A 22,433-nucleotide genomic window follows, 5' to 3' on the forward strand; every position below is an offset into this window, starting at 1 on the left:
TGCTCATATGTTCATCTTCAGAGCTCTACAGTAAGATGGGGTGCACAAGCAGGAGGTGGGGTGCTGCGCGTCTCCATCTTTGGCGACACCGAGCATGACGAAGTAGATGGTGCCGAACCGCTTCATTGGCGTCGTCTTCGGGTGATAGCTCATGTGTAGCTTCTTCCATGCATTTCTTTTTGTGAATCTAATGAACGCGTACGTTGACATCCAGCCAACATCCACGTACATGCATGGCCCATGTACGTGCACATGAGGTATAGTGTGCATACTAATTCGCCTACACCATTAGCGATAGTTTAGAGGCACTTTGTGGCACAAGGTGGTCTCTCGGTGATGGGAAGCCGGCCGTCGAACCGGATGCTCCTGCTGTGACGAGGGAAAGGCGGACCCGGCAAGGCATCGGCTCAGAGGTAGGGCATCGTTTGCTTCCGTTACAACATTGGCTGCACCGTTGCTCGATGTTGCTAGTAGGTGCCGACGAAGAACCGCCCGCGAGTGCTTCGGCGATGTTACGGGTTGCACGATGTCTTCAACGCGTCCACCTCAAGGAGCCGCCGGCAAGTGCTCCGTCTTCACGGAAGAACGCACGGCGTGATAGGCGTGCTTCTTCTTGGATGATGTTTCTCTTGTGCGATGAAGCAGTCACGGGCTCCGTAGAATGGTGATGGCGACTTCAGTGCCATCGACCTCCACGCCATGGCGGCGGCTTGATAACATCGACAACGGGCGACGTCGTGGCATGCTCCACTTCGTCGTCTTCCGCTGCCTCATCATGATGAAGTAGATGTGAGGAGTGATGAGGCCCTCGATGCCGTCGAGCTCCATGGAGTCACCATGACGAAGGGGATGACATCTCGGCGACCTTTGTGTTGTCGGCTTCCATGGGGCCGGCTTGACGACATCGATGACAGGCTCTTCGTGGCGTGCTCCATATCGTCGTCCTCCGCGGCACCCTCGTGATAAAGCGGTCGCGAGTGATGATAATGATCTCCGTGGCGTCCACCGTCTAGCGGTGATGAGCAGGGGGCGGCCTTCGTGGCGTCGACCTCCGGGGCATCGACCTCCGTGGCGTCAGCGTCCATAGCGCGGGCTTGGTGAAGATGAGCTCCGGAGACGCGTCGCCCTCGTCGAGCGGTGATGAGTGGGGGGCGGCCACCGTCGCGTCGACCTCTATGACACCGACCTCGGTAGCGTCAGCATCCATAGCGCGGGCTTGGTGAAGATGAGTTCCGGTGACGCGTCGTCCTCATCGCGCGGTGATGAGTGGGGTGGCCACCGTGGCGTCGACCTCCGGGGCATCGACCTGGCGACCTCGACGGTGGGCGGCATCGTGGCGTGCTCCGTGTCGTCGTCTTGGCCGAACCGTCGTGACGAGGCGAACAACAGGTGGTGATAACGACCTCTTCGTCGTTCTTTGTGGCGCTGGCTTGGTGAAGACCATCTCCGGCAACGTCCACTTCACCTTCCGGTCCGGCGGCTCCATCTCCGACGGGGGTCCGGTCATGCGAACATTGCTTTCGGCAACGCTCCCGACCTGTGTGTGTGCATGGTGAGTTGCCTCTCCGGCCGTGCCTCCGTCCCCAGGTGCTGCTTCTGATGTTTTCTCTCTGACCCCTGCTAGACGAAAACATATAGCATATATGTAGATCAAAAGAAGTTAGTCAGCAGGGCATGTGTTGCTGCCCGTTCTTCATCTTGCCGGGTGCCAGCACGCTGTGGGTGCGTCCAATGTCAGATCGTTGGCAACGTGCTCCCGTTGCCGTTGTCGCCGCGAACGTGTTCTTCTTCTCTGTGGCCACAACGCCTCCAGCTCGGCGCCACTGCAAATGCCTCATGGCAGCGCACACGCAGTGCACGCCTTGCGAGTCGACGCCGTCGTCGTCGGCCCGTCACCGAACTCAGGATGTGGCCAGCGCCACCGCCGGCCTGGGGCGCGTCTCCTCTTGCCCGCGTCCACTGTGTGCCGTCACCTCCTGGGGGTGCGTCGATGCGTACCTCTCCCCTTGACGTTTCTCTTGATGCGATCTGGTGTATTAAGAATAGAAAGAAAAAAAGGAACGGGTCATTGAAGAGAAGAGCATCATACGTGCCCTTGCATGCATGTGTCATGCATCTCGATATGTCTCCACGCTTTCTGAAGAGCTAGCCTGACTTGACACGCAACGGCATCGTGTGTGTTGCCGTCGCGGTCGTCGGGCTGGGACAGGTGCCACTGTCCGCTGCAGCGGTGTCCTCTCGCCGGTCTTCTTGCATGCATACTTGCATCGTTGCGACGGAGCCGCCGGCCGTACTCGCCGCAGCCGTCATCTCCGTCCCGATCTTGCCGATGCTGCCGCCAGGGGCGCATCTCCTCCTCGCCCTCTCCCCTGTCGTGCGTGAGTCCCTCTCTTGCCCTTCCTGAACCCGGTTAAAACAACGTCAAACAAAAGAAAGAGGGTGATGAGGGCGTCGTTGCCACTCCCGACGCGCCGGCCAAGATTGGGCAGCTTCCGAGTCGTCCTCCCGGGCGCTAGCTGCAGCTTCTCGTCGTCTAATCGGCCTCGGCGCTGCCGCAGCAGCATCTTTTATGTACGTCTCCTCCGGCAAGATGCCAACTCCATCGACGCTGCCGCACGGGCGCGTCTCCTCCTAGTGTTTCTCGATGCCTCCGTGTATCTCCTCTCCTCGTGCGTCGCTCCCCCTCAGCGATCTGATGCATGGGTATATATAGGCCGTGGGGTAGGCTGCCGAGTGATGCCTCGCGAACGGTTGCTCCCTATTTTACTGGAGGAGATATGGATGCGTGGAGATGAAACGTCCCGATGTTTTAGCTTTGGCTCGTCCCAATCCTTTCTATCTGGCGGAGATGCTTATCTCTTCGACGGTTCTTCTTGACGTACAAATCTGCACACAAAACCAATTACCTGATACGCCCCTAGTTCACGTGGCTGCTGGTAGGCCTGTTCCTCTCCAAACGTGTGAAGCTGAGTTCATGGGCCAGGCATACGGGTATTGAGATACTCGCGTATGCATACGCGGCCGGCTGGTGTAACCATATTTGATGTACTGTATAGACGCCGGGTCCTGGGACCACGTACAACCCGTCCAGGTCACGCGCGTACGCACTGGCTGTACCAAGTCATGATCATGTGCTAGTACGCACGTAGGTAGTTTTGTCATGCATATGCACGTGTATGCATGGAACATGCAATATGGTCAATAGCCCATTAACCCTCACTTTCTATCTAAGCGCATGTATACGTGCAAGGGCACTCCTTGCTCCATGCGTTAAAAATGTATGTATATCATGTGGGCACATTATCATTAAGACAACTCTTTCTTTTTAGAATTATCTATTCCCATTATTTTTGTACTATATATAGTACAAAATCTCGTCGAACACGCACGAGAGGGGTCTATGCACTGTGGAGAAAGATTAAGTGGCCAGACAAGAGGGACTCAAAAAACCCGGTTGGTCTCGGAACAGTCAACGAAAATAAGGGGTGACGCGGCAACTACGAGCGGATACGAGTTTTATAAAAACAAGCGGATGCAATGCGCATGATGCTATAAGATGAAATGCAAGACATGAACAAAAGCAAAACAAAAGACAAAAACCCAACCACGAAGGAAATATCAAAACACATCTCCGGAAAAGGCAAGAGTTGGAGTTACGAATATGGAAAGTTGTATCCGGGGCGTTACAACACTCCACCACTACGAGAGGATCTCGTCCCGAGATCTAGGATGGCACCGGAGAGAAACGGAAGAGGAAGTGAAGAGGTAAAACTAAGTTGCTTCTTTGACGAACAGGTGAAACCATGAACCTTGAGGGGTTGAACAAATTGAAAGAAAGAGTACAACAGAGATGACGGAGATTGCAAACAATTCGTTAGTAAAGAGGAACAAGGAACATCACGAGAACTTGAAGGTTGAAAGACATGGAAATAAGAGCTTCACGAACGAAAAGAATATGACCACCTCGGTATAATGAGATAGCCAAGGAACAAGAATGACAGAATTTGGACAGCACTCCGGTAGAAAAGAGAAGAAAAACTTGATGAGATGAAAAGATATTGAAGAGATGATACAACACTCCGGTTGGACATGGAAGGAATAGAGTTTGAACTTGGCAAAATGAAAACACTTGGATGAGACTCCGGTTAGAAGAGGAATGATAGACACAACACTCCGGTTAAATGGATAAGCAAAAAAAAGAACATGATCCTCACAATTTGAGATGATGAGTGAAAAGAGCAACATCACAATTCCTCCGGAAGAAAGAATAGAAGATAGATCATTGGAATAACAGAATGGAGGAGAAAATGCCAACTTCTGCCACAAATGAGCTTGGAAAACACCCTTGCAAAGAAGAATTGAACGGAGTTGTTGGAAAATCAACAACGAAAAGCACAAGCTTATTATGGGCTTATGGCAAACATCTCAAAATGATGAGATGACAACCTGCCACTAACGAAAAACAATTGCTTGTTTGAGATCAAAGAAGAGATGAAAACTTCTTTTAATGAGAGAATAGGAGGAAACTCGGATCATTGATAGCACCACAAATAGCAACATTCCTTAGGGAAGGCTTTGGGTGAAATCTATACCAAGATAACTGAAATTGATGGATTTAAAATACGTCATTCTTGACAACATGTGAATCACGAAGCATGAATGGAAATCGTCAAGAATGATATAACACCATCTCAAAAGATAAGGTAGGAGAATTGCACTTTGGAATTCAAGATGAAGAATACTTGAGCTTCTCAAAACAAAAACATGTGTTGAGCACCATGTTTATTTTAGAGTATAGCTTAGCAGATCATAACTTCAAGAGAAATCTTGAAGAACAAATGAAGAATGAAAGGAATCCTTCACGAACCACCATGTAGAGCCTCCATGAAGAACTCTAGTAATAAAAGGATGATAGAAAGAAAGGGAAGTTGAAAACACAAGGTGAAGCCTTGCGATGATTTAGAAGGAGCTTCGCGATGATATAACCGAGAGAACTTGGAACTCCAGAAGGAAAAGATGAACATCTTAGAATCGAGAATTTATTCCTCATGAACAAACTCCAGAAGAAGGAATTAATCACTTGGATGAAACAAGAATAAGAATTATGTTATGTGTATCCTTCACCAATTTAAATTGATGAGAATCAATGGATAGACATGCTACTTATTCTCGTAGAAAGGATTAAGATAGATATGGCGCAAACTTGGGAAGGTCTTCAACGAACCACCAATAGGATTGGAAAGAACAAATGAATCTATATGATAACGAAGGAAGAGAACTCTTGAACGAACCACCATAAGAATTGAAAATGAACGAAGAAAAGATAAAGAAACACCAGGAAGATTTAGAAAATTAACGAAGATACTTGAGAGAATTTAGATACAAGTGAACGCAGAGATCCCGAGCTGATTAGATAATACTTGAATGATGCACCGGTATGATTTGGAGAATGAGAGCTAAAAGCTTGAATGAATAATTCTGAGATGATGGGCTCCAGAGAATCAAACTGAAAAGACTCCTGAAATGCTCTGGATGGGTGAAAAGGAATTCCCACAATCGAAAACAATTATGAGAGGATGGCATCAAACTTGAACTACGCATCTTTGGAATGAACGGGTAAGGATTTAAGAGGAACTCTTCTTCGGTCTTCAAAACCAGATAATGATGACGATAAACACCACCATGAATTATTGAGATACTTCGGAACAAAGAAGAATAGGAATGATGAACCAACGATGAAAATATTCTGAAAGTGATCTTGGAGAAGGAATATGACTGATGAAAATTCATTCTTATGTCAAACTTCGAAAGACTTTGGGAATTTCTCCGGGAAAATTAGAAGAGTCAGGTAAGATCCTAGAAAACACCTGTGGGTAAGGGCCCACTCGAAAGAAACATCATTGAAGGGTTGCTTGAAATAGAGATTGCACCGGTAGAATTAAATAGCTTGAATGAGAGATAAACCTTGAAGTAACTCGAACGGATTAAGAATGGAAACATGATTCTTCTGAGATATCTTGAGCACTCCGGATAAGAATAGAGAGAGGTGAACAATTAAGAGGTGCACCGACATGGAAAAACATTTGAAACAAGGAAAGGGATATGATCAACACCGGAAGCTTGAATTAAATCCACCGGAGAAGAAAAATAACGAAGAATGATGAACTTGAAACTGTTGAGCATCTTCATGGGAAATCACCGGATAAGAACATTGAAAGAAAAGAATGAAGATACTTCCCACAAATAAAAGGATACATGATTAAGAAATCTGAGTCCTTGAAGAAAAAGGGTGGGAGGGGGGAACAAAGACAACTTGGGATGGATGAAACAAACACCGGTGAGAAAACTTAGAGTTGATCTTGCGGATGTTGAAAATGATCGGATCCACTTGAAGAGAAGCACGTCGGTTTGGAAAAGAATTGACATGACAATCTCGATAAACAAGAAGGATTAGCACTCTCTTAGAAATATGAGAACACCACTTGAAAGGTATAGAATCAACACTTGACAATGAAGCAACTCGAATACCACAACTCAAAACAAAACAAAGGATTGGCTCGCAGAAATAAGCCGGAACAAATACATATGATAGAGATTTACCCAATCCCATATCATGCATCTGTCAGAAAGATATTCTAGGAGCTACTTGAATTCCCACCTATAAACTCCCGAAACTTTCTGGTTATGCAATCTGGTGTTGGGGATATAGGGGAAGCAATATATCTCACCCAAACTAACAATACCTACATCCAAGCTGTATCCGTCCGTCAACACATAACCAAGAAACCTTCGGAAATCGTGTACCTCAACCTTCGAAAAGCATCCGTTATACGAGCTATGGCAATACTCCCGAACTCCCGCCCCAGTACTGGGTGGCGTCGAGGTTATCTCACCAACAACTGCATAAAAGAGGTTATCGATGTCGGCAAAACTCAGGTATTCCAGAACTGCAATGATAAAATTGTGACGACAACACCTCAGAGCTCAATTCCCCGGGTCACTGCCACATAAAAGACAGGAGGCACCAAGAACAATGTTCTCGTCACAATACTATCGGAACGATTCCAAGATACCCGCGTGATCCTAAAAAAAATTAGTGAAATTTGAGGAGAGGAAAGACAAAACATCTACGTCGGGAGACCGCACCAGAGCGACGAAGGGGGCTGAGGAGTAAAAAGAATCCTACTCTCCGATATATATAATCCTAAGACTCAAAATAGTTTTCTTCTAGACTCAACAACGACCAACAATCAAGGGGGCTCCTAGGGTCGGTCGAAGCTTTGATACCAACTTGTCACGCCCAATATGCGATACTATCCTAAAGAGACTCGAAGGTCCCACCAAGGATAGAACCGCATATTGAAACGCTTTTGCAAGGTGGATATCATTACATCAACATTACATAATAGATGGGGATACATACAAAAGGCATACAATGCCACATGATTACAACATCATCATACACAAGAGCCACATCCGACCACAGATGAAACACAAACAGAAACTCAAACGACATCCACCCTGCTAGCCCAGGCTGCCGACCTGGAACCTATCCCCTGATCGAAGAAGCAGAAGAAGAACTCAACGCAAGCAAGCATCACTCTCGCGTCATGATCATCACATAACCTGTACCTGCAACTGTTGTTGTAGTAATCTGTGAGCCACGAGGACTCAGCAATCCCATTACCATGGGTATCAAGACTAGCAAAGCTTAAAGGGAAAGGAAGGGATAAAGTGGTGAGGTTGCAGCAGCGACTAAGCATGATATGGTGGCTAACATACGCAAATGAGAGCGAGAAGAGAGCAAACGGAACGGTCGTCAACTAGTAATGATCAAGAAGTGATCCTGAACTCCTATCCCTGGCAAGTCGGAAGCTTAAGCAATATTTCCTGGGTCATCCCATCACTGTGGTCAGTTGTGCTCCTTTAGGAGATATCATTCAAAACAGAGAAGCCACATGACGAGTCGCCAAGTGGGCCATTGAACTTGGGCCTCATGGTTTAAAGTATGTGCTACGCACTGCCATCAAGTCTCAAGCACTGGTGGACTTCAACAATGATTGGACGGAGCTGCAGATGCCTGAAGAAAAGTTGGACAACACATATTGGACTATTCACTTTGATGGGTCCAGGCAATTGGAGGGCTCGGGGGCTGGAGTTGTTTTAGCCTCCCCTCGAGGTGACAAATTTTGTTATGTGCTAAGGTTGATGTTTCCTTGTACTAACAATGCAGCTGAGTATGAGGCCTTGCTCCATGGTCTTTGGATGGCTAAGGAGATGAGCTTAAGCCGGGTAAGGTGCTTTGGCGACTCAGATTTGGTGGCTCAACAAGTATCAGGCAAGTGGGGTTCCAAGGATCTCCTCATGGCGGCTTATCGCCGTGAGGTTGATGCTGTTGCTGGACACTTCAAGGGTTACCAAGTGGAACACATTGATCGCAGAAAGAATGAGGCGGCTGATGCTTTAAGCCGGCTGGGGTCTCAGCGTAAGCCAGTGCCACCTAAGACTTTCTTGGATATTCTGCATAACCCTTCTGTCAAGTTGCCTACAGAGGAAGACTTGGTTGTTCCTGACCCGGAAGCACAATTGGTGGAGGCTCTTCACGTCATCCCAGATTGGACAGTGCCATATTTGGCTTACATGACCCAGGGCGAGTTGCATGAGGATGAAACCTTGGCCAGACAGATAACCCGGCGGTCTAAGTCAATGACAATTGCCAATGGTGAGTTGCATCATCGCAGTGTCACTGGGGCGTTTCAATGTTGTGTCTCTCCCGAGGAAGGTCAAGAAATTCTTCGTGAGATTCATGAAGGAGATTGTGGCCATCATGCCAGTTCAAAGTCCCTTGTGGCTAAGGATTTTCGTCATGGATTTTATTGGTTGACGGCTCACGCTGATGCAGAGGATCTGGTCAGTAAATGTGACGGCTATCAGAAATTCTCACGACGAGCTCACGTGCCGGCTCAAGAGTTGGGGATGATCCCAATTACTTGGCCGTTTGCAGTCTGGGGACTTGACATGTTGGGCCTTTCAAAAGGTCCAAAGATAAAAAGACCCACCTCTTGGTGGCGGTTGACAAATTCACAAAGTGTGTTGAGGCAGAGCCAGTTAGTAAGTATGATGCAGCCACGACGGTTCAATTCATGACAAAGGTGATCTTTCGTTTTGGCTTTCCACATAGCATTATAACTGACAATGGTACTAATCTGTCCAAGGGTGCCATGGAGAAGTTCTATCAACGTGAGCATATCCGGCTTGATGTTTCATCAGTAGCTCACCCTCAATCCAATGGTCAAGCTGAAAGAGCCAATCAGAAAATCTTGAAGGGCATCAAACCCCGGCTTATGGTTCCTTTGCAACGGATGCCGAGTTGTTGGGTGGAGGATTTACCTTCTGTGATATGGAGCATCAATACTACCCCCAACAGGTCTACGGGTTACACGCCTTTCTTCATGGTTTATGGAGCAGAGGTGGTTCTACCTAGTGACATCCGTCATGACTCGCCCCGCGTGGCGGCTTACGTTGAAGCTGATAATGAACAAGCCCGTCAGGATGCACTTGACCTGTTAGATGAAAAGCGTGACTTGGCAGCAGCCCATTCGACGATTTACCAACAGGACCTACACCGTTATCACAGTCGTCGGGTTAAGTCCAGAACCTTTCAAGAAGGTGACTTGGTGCTCCGGCTCATCCAGGATCAAACTGATGCACACAAGTTATCCCCACCTTGCGAAGGGCCCTTTGTGGTCAGCAGGAACTTGAACAATGGGTCATACTACCTTATCGATGTTCGAGAGCACAAAGACTCACGTAAGTCAGAGGAAGAGACCCGCCGGCCGTGGAATATAGCTCATCTTCGGCCTTACTACACTTGAGCCACCGGCTCTCATGATGTACATATTTTGACGATGTATATATTATGATAAGTAATAAAGCAGGACCTTTGTCCTTTTCATCCTCAATGATTATATGTCTTCATCATCATAATTTCAAAACGATCAATTGGGGGCTGATCGTATTCGAATCTAGTTTAACCCTCTTGGTCCGGCTCATGATCATATTCAAATCTAGCCATTAAGCCTCATGATCTCTAGGGGGCTTCCTATTCAAACATAGGTCGTATTCGAACCAAAGAGGACATAGCTGTCGGTACCCTCTTGATCGGCACAATGCCAAACTCACTAGGGGGCTTCTTGATCGTATTTGAATCATAGCTTAACCCCTTTTGGGTCCGACTTTGATCATATTCAAATCAGTGTCGTTAAAAAACTCTCAAGGTCATTTGGGGGCTTCCTGTTCAAACATAGGTCGTATTTGAACCAAAGAGAACATAGCTGTCGGTACCCTCTTGATCGGTGCAACGCCAAAGCCACTGGGGGCTACATGATCGTATTTGAATCCTAGCTTAAACCCTTTGGAATGGTTTGCTGATCGTATTCGAATCATAAGCCTTGATTTTTCTTTCTATTTGGCTTAAGTTTTTTTAAACAACCTTTGATTTTGTCTTGAGACTTTTTTGTTCAGATCTAAGTATAAGTGTGGTTTAAATTTAACCTGGCTTGGTTTTGGACGATAAGTCGCCAACATACGACAAACATCATACATTTGGAAGTGAGTGGCTTCTAAGGATTGGGTTATCACCCTTACTGATCAGGTCACATAAACCGGCAGTGCAAATTCAAAATCACAGGTATGATATTATAGTTGTGTTTCAGAGCTATAACTCATAACAGGCTTATCTGTGACTCTTTTTTCCATATTAATGGTTATATGTAAGATATTATGACCCGCCTTGCGGTAACCCGCCAAGGGTTCTTGTGATCTATTTCTGTGTGCAGGACAGTTCAAAGACTTTCTTATGCATAAGGAAAACATATGATAAGTATAAAAAGGGGCGAATATAAGACGGCAGCTTAACAGTGTTGGGCACCAAAACATGCATGATGGCACGACAAAGCAAAGTCATTTCTACCCTTATTACATGACTCCCTGAGTCCACATGATTAAATTGTTTTTCAGCACGCTGCAAACAAGAGTTGCCCAGCCGGATCAATTCTCTTGTTGCCTGAAGCTTCCGGATTAACCCTCTCCGCTCCTTCGACATGTTCCCTGTCCTAGAAGGTTGATGACGACTAGTCAATGCCATTCAAAGCTTCAAATTCATCTTCATCATCAATTAGTCCAGCCGGGTCAACTTCAGGAGTGAAGGTATGCTTACAGATTGGTGGAATCAGGCTTGTCACTTTATAATGTGGCGTCGAGATCCTCTGGTTTTCCGCATCATAACCCGACTGGTACCTAGTGAGATTCGCCTCACAGCAATCAGGGTGGCCACATGACGTATTTCCTTCACACAAGCGGCGAAGTCTTCCTGTTCAAATGAAGTGCCATCTCCCTTAAGGCTTGGATAGCCAATGGCGATGTCGGCCGGGTCTAATTCCGGTAACCATGCTTTGGCCCGGCTTAAGGCAGCCACGGCTCTGGCTCTCGCAGACGACCTCCTTAATTTGTTGAATTGCTGGGGCAGCACAGAAAGTTTCCTTAGTACATCCACCAAGAGTGTACGAACTTCATTTGACAGGGCAACTGTGGCTAAGGCACGCTGAGATCTAGTGTACAGTTGTTCCACGAGCGTGTAAACCGCCTTCAGCTTTATCAGCATATCTTGGTTAAGATTTGTGCTCCTGGGGCCTGCATAGCAATATCAGGTGAGTTAACGACAATTCATATGACTATCAGAAGGATTCAACATTTGACACTTGTAGGGCGACTTACCAAAGATTGATGTGACCATCTAAGACACATGGCATTTTAAGCCAGACAATTCATTGGTCACCTCTTCAAGAGTCGCCTCTGCTTTGTCAGCTCGTTGGGTCAAGGCAGTCTTTTCATCAGCCCAGGCCTTTTTCTCAATTTCAAAGTCGGCCTTCAATTTCTCTTCTTCAGACACACTGAATTCAAATTTGGAATTGGCTCTTTGGGTTTCAGTTTCCTGTGCCTCCAGGCGGTTCTTCAATTCAGATAGTTCAGATTGAAGTTGAGTAGTGGTGGCCTATACAATTACCGGGTCAAAATCATGAGTATTAGCATACAATATTAAGTCCCAAGCCTTTTGCAAGCAACAATACTTGGCACTTGGGGGCTAATGTCTACCGAAGAATTCTATCTAAGTGGCAGTTCATGAGAGTAAGTCCCAAGCACTTTGCAAGCAAGAGTACTTGTCACTTGGGGGCTAATGCATATTGCTGTTAAATCTACACAAGTACTATATTCTACACAAGCATGTGAAGGACCGGCTCATTCATTTTGATTAACCCGGCCCTTGGGTACTACGGATTAAGCCGGATTTTTTACAGATTTGATCAAAGGATATTACTAATGATTATACATTTGTTCTAAGTCTACAGCATACTCATCATAAGCAATAGACTTGGGGGCTGGCGTAGTAAGGATAATTTAGTGAAGGGAAGAGTTTATACCTCAAATTTCTGGCGCATCTGCTTCACCGTATCAACTTCGAGGTCACGACTGCTGTTCACTCGACTAAGATAGCCAGAAAAAACTTCCCCAATGCTCATATGAGTATAATCAGCAATGTCAAATCTGACCTTACGGTGTTCCAGGTGCTCTTCCTTGGCAGAACACTTGGCTAGCACAGTAGGCCTGCCCTGCTCAACATAGCCGGTCTTGGTAATTTCCACATCAGCATCTTGTGGGTTGTCTGCCTTGGCCGGGCTAGGGACTTTAGGATTTTCAGAGCTGTCTGCGGTTTGCTCGGCAGACGGGTCAGCAGTCGGTGTTGGAGTGTCATGAGCCGACTCAAGTGGCGGCTCAGGGACAGAAGTCTCAGGCGCTGTAGGTTGAAGTTCCGGCTCATGGATGGTTGATTCATCGATTGGCTTATTCTTCTTTATCCGTTTGTCGGGCTTTGCCTTTCCACTGCATCAAATCAAAGAGGTTAGTGCAGATATAAAGATTTGCAATAAATATAGGATAAGAAAGTCGTCATTACCCTGGAGCGGTCTTAAAAGCCGGCATGTTGGACTGAATTGAGTCGCTGGAGGAAGGTGATGTTTCCTGATAATTCGAGTCAGAAGAGTTGAGTGGTTGACGAGTGAGACCCGCCAAAGGACAAAAGGGATTTAAATCGAAGGTGACCTCGTTCCGGCACTTCCTTGGTGTATTTGGTAAGCCGGAGGAGAGTTCCATGTCTTTGCTGGTCCGGGTCTGCCTCCGGCTCTCATGAATCTGTCGCTTCAAAAGAAATTGAGGATCTTGATAAGCTAAGGGATGCGAAAATCTTACTTTCCGGGTTACTCTTCGGATTTTTTGTCTTGGGAAAGGCTCTGAGTCGGAGGAAATAATAGTTACCTCTTTATCTACCCCATGACTCGCTCCCGTGTCATCCTCATAATAATCAGTACCAATAAGGTGATTAAAAAGTGAGCCAAGAGAGTCAAGGGCTACCTCTGACTCAGAAGAGTCCTCTAGTTGAAACAGCTTAGAAGCTCTAGACTTCTTTCCTCTTTTCTTCACAACGGCTTTCCTGGCGGCTCTCTTGGCCTTCCTGGCTCTCTTCGCAGCCTCATGATCATACTTTGCCTTCCAAAATTTATCGTCAGCCTGTGAAAATCAGCAAAGGTTTAAGTACAGACAAAACATCAAGGATGAAGGTAAAGTTACCCAATTTGGCGGCTTACCGCTGGAGCCGGGTTAGCTTTGCAGAATGGGCTTAAGCCCACCTTGCCGCAATATGCTAGGCTCTTGTTCAAGAGCAACTTGGTCATATCGTTGATGACGTCGTCAGGTAAATCATTAGGGTTGTGCCTCAGAGGGTCATTCTTCTCGCCCGTGTAGGTGCACATTAACCCGAAGCGGCGGCTCAATGGGATAATCCGCCATGCGACCCAGCACCAGACCAGATCAATGCCATTTAAGCCGTTCCCCAGCAGCGCTTTGATTTTTGCAAGGGTGGGGGCGAGCTTCTAGCGTTCAGTGGCTGTCACCTTGTCAGGAAGCGGATGATTGGATTCAAGACGCAGAGCACGGAAGCCAGGCAGAGGGTTCTCATCATCCGGAGAAGTGTCTTGGCAATAGAACCATGTCTGGTTCCAGTCTTTGGGGTGACTTGGTGGATTCGCATAAGGAAAAGTGACGTCTCTCCGTCATTGGATTGAGACCCCACCAAGCTCCAAACTAGGCCCATTGGCACATTCATTCTGGAAGTTCAAATAAAATAACTCTTTGAAGAGTAATAAGTTGGGCTCCTCTCCAAGATACACCTCACAGAACACTTGGAAGTTGCAAATATTAGACATGGAGTTGGGTCCAATGTCTTGAGGACGGAGGTCGAAAAAGTGCAAGACGTCTCTGAAGAACTTTGAGCCGGGTGGTGAAAAGCCCCAGATCATGTGATCAATAAAGACGACAACTTATCCTTCTTTGGGCTGCGGTTTCTCTTCTGCCGGGTTAGGAGGACGATAAGACATGACATCCTTCTTGGGCAGATATCCGGTCTTCACAAAGTCATCGAGTGTACTATCTGTGACGATGGATTTGACCCAATTGCATGAAGTGGGTTGTTTGGGCGGCATTGTCAAGGAAGCCTAACAAAGAGTAAAATTTCCGGTTCAAATTTAAGCCAGAGAGAAAGTGTTACAGTACATATTCAAAATGGTGGCTTATGAGGGGGCCTAATGGCATATGGCTAATTATATCAGGTTATTTAAACCGCCGTGAGCAGTCAAGTTATTTAAGCCGCCATGCGTGGTTGATGTTATCCATTGAGCATTGCAATTTAAGTCAGTTATTGGAGCCGCCAGGGCCAGGTGGATCTATCAAAACACAGATGCTTGGCTAAGTTTCATACAAACAAGTTTCACATATTTCAATTATTATTTTTGATCGACGGATGCTCAGGAAAAGGAAATATTCTAGACCTAAAAAACCAGTACACACGAGTTCATGAGTTCTAATGAAGTCCCTTTACAGAAAAAGGGGATCCGCTAGTATCAAAAGTGGAAGCAAAACAACTACCGCGTGAGTTCCATATTACTTTTGGATCAAAAGAGGCTACAGTGGAGGAACTATGAAGAAACCGTGATGAACTACGAAGAACACAGAGAAACTTGTAAACCCTAATGCGGATCTGAGGTGCGGGAAGGCAAAAACTTACGGCTGCAGATCTACTGCGGAGGGTCACCACTGTTCTCTGGATCGACTCAGGTTGATGCAGCGGCCGAGGTTGCGGAAGACGAGGTACTCTGCAGCAGCGGCGGAGCTCGAGCGGCAGAAGGTTGCGAGAGGAAGAAGACGCTGGAAAGGGGAGAATGAGGAAAGACCTGGTCGTGCCTATTGTCGGTGTCAAAACCGGCGGATCTCCGGTAGGTGGTCCCAAACTGTGCGTCTAAGTCTAATGGTAACACGAGACCGGGGACACGATGTGTACCCAGGTTCGGGCCCTCTCGATGGAGGTAATACCCTACTTCCTGCTTGATTGATCTTGATGATATGAGTATTACAAGAGTTGATCTACCACGAGATTGTAGAGGCTAAACCCTAGAAGCTAGCCTATGATAATGATTGTTGTCGTCCTATGGACTAAACCCTCCGGTTTATATAGACACCGGAGGGGGCTAGGGTTACACAGAGTCGGTTATAGAGAAGAAGATCTAACATCCGAATCGCCAAGCTTGCCTTCCACGCAAAGGAGAGTTCCATCCGGACATGGGACGAAGTCTTCAATCTTGTATCTTCATAGTCCAACAGTTTGGCCAAAGTATATAGTCCGGCTGTCCGGATACCCCCTTATCCGGGACTCCCTCAGTAGCCCCTGAACCAGGCTTGAATGACGATGAGTCTAGCGCGTAGATTGTCTTCGGCATTGCAAGGTGGGTTCCATCTCCGAATACTTCAAGGTAAATTTTGAACACTTAAGTCATGTCCGGCTCTGCAAGACAAATTTCACATACCACCGTAGAGAGAACAATAATCCACGAATCTAATCTACTGACAACTCTTTGTAGTGTGGCATCACGCCACGGCCCGGCCTTTATTCGAACCATTTTTATAACCAGCTACCGCACACACTGCGAGGCGGCTTCCTTGGCACGTCTTGTCGAAGCAGAGATCGCGTCCCCCTTATCGCGGGATCCTCATCAATACGGGTATGGGTAACCCAACCGTGCCATCAATCGTGGTGCTTGGAAAATGAGTAATTTTGACGGGCAAGTGGGGAGGCGCACATTTTTTCACCGCCTTTATAAAGGGATAAGGATCTCCCGCTTTCACCCACGCCTTCTTCCTCCTTTGCTCATCCATTCTTGCACTCTCGAGCCCCAGCGCCCAAGTTCTCACCTTCTCCGTAGGACCATCCGCAGCATGTCCGGAGCGGGAGGCAAGTGGATGCCCTCCTCCATCAGAGAGGAGGATATCACCAAGCTTCGGGTGGCCGGATACCTGGCCGAAAACATTGCGCACAGGCTTCCGGCGGAGGGACAGATGACCCCCACCCCAAAGTATAGGGAGAGAGTAGTATTCCTCCCTCATTTCGTCCGCGGACTAGGATTTCCACTCCACCCGTTCGTCTGCGAGCTCAAGTATTACTATGGGCTAGATTTCCATGATCTAGCCCCAAATTTCATCCTCAACATCTCGGCGTTCATCGTCGTGTGCGAGGCCTTCCTCTGCATCGAGCCCCACTTCGGCCTATGGCTGCAAATCTTTTGTGTGAAGCCGAAGATCGTGAGCGGCCAGCAGGCAAAGTGCGGAGGCACCATGGTGGGAGGAATGCCCAACGTTACATGGCTTGACGGCTCCTTCATGGAGACCGTGAAAGGGTGGCAATCAAGGTGGTTCTACATCACCGAGCCACGCGACGCCAACTAGACGGCGGCCCCCAAATTTCGATCCGGAATCCCCATGCGGCTCACCTCCTGGGAAAAGAAGGGCCTGGCCTGGGGCGAAATCACGGAGCTGACCGGACTGCAGAACTGCATCAAGAACATGATAGGGAAGAAGATCAAGCTCGTCAATGTGGTCCAGGTCATGCTTGTCCGCCGGATCCTCCCGTGCCAAAGACGGGCATTCAATATGTGGGAGTTCGATCCGGCCGAACACCAAACGCTGCGCGAGCTTTTTGACACGATGCATAAGGACGTCTGGAAGGTGGTTTCCAAGACCACCGAAGTACCTCCTCCCACTTCCGAGGACCACGGACTAAGCGCCACGCGGCCCGCCAATCCGGTAAGTTCCTGGAATCATCATAAGATGTGCCTTTCCCGGCATGTTCATGGGAGGATTTTAAGTCACCATGCTTTTATCAAAAAACAGGAGTACATGGTGATGGCAGAGCGGATCGACTGTCCTGCTTCACTGCCGGAAGATCCAGCAACCGCACTCTTGGCGGAGATGCTGGTTCCGGCGCCTAACAAGGTGCCGGAGAAGAAGGCCGAAAAGAAGGCCACGGGGACCAGGAAGGGTCTCCAGCGCAAGGTTGCGCCAGACGCCTCATCCGAAGACGATGAGGCGCACTCCTCCCACGAAGGGGAGGAGAAGAAGAGGAAGAAGGCCGCCCCATCCGGGGAGGCCGAAGGGTCCAAGAAAGCGGCCGCGGGGACCAGGAAGGGTGTCCGGCGCAAGGCCTTAATAGACTCGTCGTCCGAGGACAGCGAGGCAGATTCCTCCCACGGAGACGGGGGGAAACATGAAGAAATTCCCCCTCCCCGCATTGGGGAGGAGAAGAAAAGAAAGTTCGCCCCACAGGGGGAGGTCAGGACGCCGAGGAAGGGAAAGGGGCCCCTTCCGGACCACTCCACTACGGCCGCCTACAGCGAGGAGGAGTGGCTGCCTAGGGGCAAGCCCCTGGCGAGATCGTAAGTACCCGCACTCTGTAATATTTTTCATTCGACTTAACTCCATAGTTTGTAATAATGCCGAACACGTATTTGCAGTCCGGTTAGATCCCATCTTGGGGTATCTTCTTCGGATGGGTCCTTGAGTGAATCGAAGATGAATAGCGATTCACTCCCGACGGCCACCTCCCCACGACCTGTGGATGACACCAAGGTGTTGTCCCAAAGGATACCGAGGCAAGGGGCGACGGTTCTGGAGACGCCCCAGGGCGAAACCCCAGACGCTGAGTACATGGGGGGGCAAGGTCCCCATGGATTATGCAGACGGGAGCCACAACAAGTCAGGCTCCCAGCCGCTTACCGCGCCGGAGCCTCCAAAGGTTCCGGAATCACGTAGGCAGCCCCTCACTAAGGAGGGCGAGCCAGCCGTGCCGATGACCTCCGTCCAGCCAGAGGGATCGGATCAGTTGCTGAAGTGCTTCGTGGCGCTTCCATTGATGAAGAGCACCGTACTCTTATGAGTACGGTAATTGAGAAGATTCGGTCCACCAAAAGCGGATTGACTGAAGCCTGCACCAGCCTCCTAACAGGCTTTGAGGTAAGTAATGAAAAGTGCGAGAAAATGTCACCTAGTAGACAGTAGCCCCTGATACTCTGTTTGGTGTTCGGAAAGAAAACCAAACGGAGGGTCAATTTGTAATCCGCAGAAGTCTACAATGAATGTCTATGTGAGTATGCAGGCGTTGATGCTGGCCGCTGCCGCCCGTACGGCAGAGGTTGATGGACTCAAGCGGGACCTGGAGCAGGCCGAAGAAGAGCTCAGCCTCATGAAGGGGCAGCTCGAAGAGAACAAAGGTAAGTAATACCCCATTCGTATGTCATTACAGGAGAAAAATTGGTGATGCTAACAAAAAGCATCATAATTTTTAATAGGGGCCACGACTGAAGTGGCGGCCCTGAAGAAAGCGTTGTCCGAGGTCGAAGCCAAGGCGGCCACAAAGCGTGCCGAGCGTGAAAAGCAAGATGCTCGGGTGGGGGAGGTACAGCAAGAGCTCCAGGAGTTCAGCAAGAAGTTCGAGTCCTTGGAGCATGACTTCAAGACGCAAGCGTCCGAGCTTGCCAAAGCCCTCGAGAGCGCGAAAGATGCCAAGGCCAGAGCCCAAAAGGCCCTCCAGGAAATCCAGGCGGCCAAGAAGATAGCGGCGGGTAAGGCATTCATTATGCAGAGCAAGCATGTGGAGGAGACCTTTCTTTTACTTAACCGGATTCAGAGCTCTCCAGGGGCATTCGCAGATCTGCCACGCAGCATATCGTATGCCACAGAGTTCTACCGCGCCGACGAAGGGAGCTCAATGGAGAAGTTGTTTTGGTCCCAGTATGCCGGAGCCGAACACCTGATGCCATTGAGTGACCAACTGAAGCAATTGGTCGAACTCCACAAGGCAGCCGAACTGGCCATGAAGGACTTGATAGTCCGGATGTGGCCTGGTGAGCCTCTTCCCGACAACTACTTTGGCCTTATAAATGGATGGTAAATGCATGTCCACGACTTGAGGTTATCAAGCAATCCATTTGCATTGAGGGTGCCCCGCCGGGCCTTTACCCGTGCGAAGATGCATTTGGCCAAACTGGATGCTGAGAAGGTGGTGAAGGATGGACCCCTGGAGGGTAAGGAGCATCGCTACCCCGAGAAATATTATGATGGCGTTCTGAAAGGCGCTCGCCTTGTGGCTGATGAATGCACCAAGAACTTAATTTTTGAGTGAATGTACTCATGTCGTCTTTGTAATATGAGAACAAGTTTGTTTGCGCTATATAACGCTTTGTTGATTTAAAATATTACCTTCTGTGCGGCCGTTTATAAAATTCTAAAAGTAGGCCAGTCGTCGGCTTCCGCCCCCATGTAGCTAGTACTGGGGTGTTCGTGGAAAACCCAAACACTCTTTATCCAAGTTTTTGGTCCTTTAAGGAGGTGTTTGGCACAGCGAACAAGGCAATCGGACTATGCGGATTTATAACTCTCACTTGGCCATAGAAGTCTATAATTTTAAATTTCAGCGAAGCCCCTAGTATTCGGAAGGCCGAACTGGGGCGCTATACACGCCTAAATCGAACAAGGCCGATTCCTCGCCTTAAGCGGAAAAAATCTTTAAGGATTTAGTACCTCTCGAACAGCGACCAGCTCTCGCCGCATCATGACAGTCAGTTTTCGGCTTTCTCTACTAAGGTGCTCGTCCGGAAGAACCGGGACACAATCGCAGTAGTTCTCCCTGCGCTACCTTAGCCGATATAACGGAACGTAAGGTACCAAAACAAGGGAGCCGGGATAACCCAACTATTGGCCCAAGACATGATTCGGAGCTGATGCATATAATGTTATAAGTTCGGGGTGCCGCACTGTCGAAAGTGTTCGGACTTTTCTTGCCATGTTATGGGGCTCAGTAAAAAGCCCCTGGAAAATTGATCGTACCAAAGTGTACGGATGCAATATTAAATAAAGATTCAAGGGAAAATATGAAGATAGTAATAAGAAGCTGACGTTGTATACTATTTCCCGTTGTTATTTGGATAATACGGTAAGGCGTATGTGTACAATTAATGCATTAAGCAGAAACAAATAGGACTATTTGACATGTCCTATCCAAGGGCAGGCTGCATGCGGGTATGTAAAACAGGTATAACGATCATTGACAGAGACCACCTGGATATTCCCTTGTGTGCAAAGCCTCTTGCCTCCTTGGTGTTCCCTCCTGTGATGAGTCCGATGGTCCGGTTCTCTGAAGGGGCTGCTCGAAAGTAGGGTCCTGGAAGAAAGAAAGAAGAAGGGTATGCGGGCCTCATGGCGGCTGAACCGCACTATAGGATGCATCGTCGACTCGCCTTCACCTATGCCCATGGTATTTTGAGTGTGTAGTTGTGTACGCGTGGCACAAATGTCGCCTGAATGGGGATGGGACAGAGGCCGGATTCCTAATCGAGCTCTTGGCGTGCCTGACGATCCTGTTGCAGGGTGCTCCGGACTCGCTTGACGGTGTTCGGGGTTGTCATTGTCGAATGGGCTGTGTGTCGAAGAAGGCTGCTTTGTACTTCTGCTGCAAGGGCCGCAGTGTGCTCTTCCGTACGGAGGGAGCGGTCTGTGTTTCCATTGACTGTTATAACCCCGCGAGGTCCTAGCATCTTGAGTTTAAGGTATGCATAGTGCGGTACCGCATTGAATCGAGCGAACGCGGTTTGTCCAAGTAGTGCATGATAGCCACTATGGAAAGGGATGATATCGAAGATTACTTCCTTGCTTCGGAAGTTATCCGGAGATCCGAAGACCACTTCCAGTGTTATTGAGCCCGTACAGCGGGCCTCTACCCCCGGAATTACACCTTTAAAGGTGGTTTTGGTGGGTTTGATCCGTGAGGGATCGATGCCCATTTTGCGCACTGTGTCCTGATAAAGCAGGTTCAGGCTACTGCCACCGTCCATAAGGACTCGTGTGAGATGGAATCCGTCGATGATTGGGTCAAGGACCAATGCGGCTGAGCCACCGTGACGGATGCTGGTAGGATGGTCCCTACGATCGAAGGTAATCGGACAGGATGACCATGGGTTGAACTTTGGGGCGACTAGCTCCATCGCATAGACGTCCCTAAGTGCACGCTTTCGTTCCCGTTTGGGAATGTGGGTGGCATAGATCATGTTTACCGTTTTCACCTGGGGGTGGGGGGATTTCTTCTATCCCCCAGTGTTCGGACACCGGGGCTCCTCGTCATCATCGCTGTGCAGCCCCTTGTCCTTGTTTTCGGCATTCAACTTGCCGGCCTGTTTGAACACCCAGCAATCTCTGTTAATGTGATTGGCTCGTTTGTCGGGGGTGCCGTGAATCTGGCACGAGCGGTCGAGTATGCGGTCCAGACTGGACGATCCCGGATTGTTTCTTTTGAACGGCTTTTTCCACTGATCGGATTTTGAGTTGCTGAATCCGGCATTGACTGCCGTATCTTCGGTGTTGTCACCATTATTCCGATGCTTATGTCTATTGCGCCGTGGCTTTCCGTTACTGTCGCGGACATCTGAAGTGCCAGAGTTTCTTGGTGTGGTGCTACTGCGAGCCAGCCAGCTGTCCTCGCCCGCGCAAAAGCGGGTCATGAGTGTTGTGAGGGCCACCATGGACTTCGGTTTTTCTTGGTCGAGGTGTCGAGCGAGCCACTCGTCACGGATATTATGCTTAAAGGCCGCCAGGGCCTCGGCGTCCGGACAATCGACAATTTGGTTCTTTTTAGTTAGGAATCGAGTCCAGAATTTCCTGGCCGACTCTCCGGGCTGTTGGGTAATGTGACTTAAGTCATCAGCATCCGGTGGTCGCACGTAAGTGCCTTGGAAGTTGTCGAGCAATGCGTCCTCAAGATTTTCCCAACTGCCGATGGAGTTCGCCGGCAGGCTATTCAGCCAATGTCTGGCTGGTCCTTTAAGCTTAAGGGGGAGATACTTGATGGCATGTAGATCATCACCGCGAGCCATGTGAATGTGGAGAAGGAAATCTTCGATCCATATCACGGGGTCTGTTGTTCCATCGTATGATTCGATGTTGAC

Source organism: Triticum aestivum, chromosome 5B, assembly GCF_018294505.1.
Source record: "Triticum aestivum cultivar Chinese Spring chromosome 5B, IWGSC CS RefSeq v2.1, whole genome shotgun sequence".
Lineage (NCBI taxonomy): Eukaryota > Viridiplantae > Streptophyta > Magnoliopsida > Poales > Poaceae > Triticum > Triticum aestivum.